Source organism: Rhagoletis pomonella, unplaced genomic scaffold (genome assembly GCF_013731165.1).
Source record: "Rhagoletis pomonella isolate Grant_MI unplaced genomic scaffold, Rhpom_1.0 Rhpom_scaffold_00009, whole genome shotgun sequence".
In the NCBI taxonomy this organism is placed as follows: domain Eukaryota; kingdom Metazoa; phylum Arthropoda; class Insecta; order Diptera; family Tephritidae; genus Rhagoletis; species Rhagoletis pomonella.
In genome coordinates, this window is record NW_023458563.1 from 35503090 (window position 1) to 35505191 (window position 2102).

A 2102-nucleotide genomic window follows, 5' to 3' on the forward strand; every position below is an offset into this window, starting at 1 on the left:
CTGGACGACAAAGTGAAAGTGGTCGTAGTCGAGTGATCTAGAACTCCGGTATCTAGAGAATCCGTGTTAGGCGGCGATGTGATTGCCAGACATCTCGGAGCATCCTCAGGCTGGCTGCCTGCTCCTGGCTGGAAACGGAGGCTACGGCGAGGTGTATGGTGAATCATATTTTCGCAGGACTTAGCTGCAAACGAAGCTGCGAAATAAAAATGTTGCTGGCCCTCGCAGAAATGAATGAAATAGAACGTACAATGTTGTCTCTTGTTTATTTCGAAAGATATGAATAAAACAATGCATTAATAAAGGAATTTATAAAAAGGAAAAACTTACCGCAGTTTCCACTTCTGCTCGGGTTGAATATCTTTTTAGTTTGAAATCAGTGCTGTCAATCGTCAACCCAAGCCAAGGAGAAACTACGGGGATGCCATATGCTATATTGCAAACAAAGTTGCACGAATTATGAAAGAGCCCTGTATCCCAACACGTTGAAAGTGTAAATTTTAAACAATTTACAATAACGAGGAAAACTCGAATTTTTCGAGTCGTCAAAATTTTGAGTTTGGCATACCTAAAGAATACGGACCCTTGAGCTAGAGAAAAAAGAAAACGTGGACGTGGTGCACCCCTTTCTGCTGAGTTTAATGGTAAACTTTTTTTGGTGCAAATTGACAGGGGCGGCTAGGGCGGGGAAACGTGGAATTTCCAACATTTCCAAAAGCTTATATTTTGAAAACTATTTAGCCGATTCAAAATATGGACACAGTTGGAAAGGTAACTGAAGGACCTTTCATTCAATATATATATCTATATATATAATTCATTCACTATATATATCTTTGTATATAATGCAAACATATTTTGAGAAAAAGTAAAAAAAAAAACGAAATTATGGCAATTTTTTATTTTATTTATTTTTTTTTATAAAAATGTATGCTTTTCGTAAAAAAATACGTATTTAACTTTATTAACAAATATGTTTATCGGAAAGACCATACAAATTCCTTTAATTTGGCGTATAATTTTATATAGTTAGGTATAAGTACAACTGCCAGCAGTGCAATAAAACAACTGTTAGTGTTATATCGTCCCGTTTCTGCCTTAACCTCGTATCTGCAATAGAGGTATTTTAGAGAGTGTTAGAAAAAATGCTTAATTTTTTCCCCTAGGATACAATAAACGCATTTTTTACTTAATATTTCTGGTTCCACTAACAGTAGTGAGCACCCTCATTAAGTCTTTGTTCTATTTTCAAATAGTGTGACGCTTAACCAACTGTCATAAGTGGTAATATTAGTTTTCCCAAAAAATGTAGATACGTGGTTAACTTGCTGTCTCCACAGGCAAAAGTTTTTATCTTGATAATGTTATCAGGCAAAATTTTGCCCACGGAGACCGCATATTGCTCTTGGCAAGCAATAATTATCAGAGCTTTTATCTTGATAAATATTGCCAGCAATTTGGTACTTTGACAGCTACATTTTCATTTGCGCGATAGCTTCGTGGAGACAACATTATCGATATTTCAATATAAAAGCAAAAATTGAACTGTTTTCTATTAAAATATGTGTTATTATTTGCTTGGGTGTGAAATAGCATACTTTTTAAACTTTTTAATTGATGAAATCCGGCAAAAATTGCCATCTTATATATGCTTTTATCAAGATAAAAAATGCCCACGCACAAATATTGCCGCTGATAAAATTTTTATCAGGCAATAAAAATGACAGTTGGTAGGCAAAAACGTTTGCCTGTGGAGACGGGCCGTAAGGCAGAAACGGGACGATATGCTATTGTTACGATTATCTTTGAAACCTTGAGGGATTTCCCAAATCTCTCGGCTCGTATCGCTGGATTGTTAAATAAATGCTAACGATGACCAAATTGTAGTACAATTAACTTTATTGTACAACAAACAATTTACAATACTTGCTAATACAGTAAAAACACTTTACAATACTTGTTAAAGCAATAACAACGCTTTACTACTTGTTAACACAATTAAACTTATAGCTTGCTTATTCGCAACTCAATTCTCCGCTCACTTTACTTGTAGCTTGCTGAATTGTAACTAACTCACCTCGCGGTGGCGGCGCCCTTATATA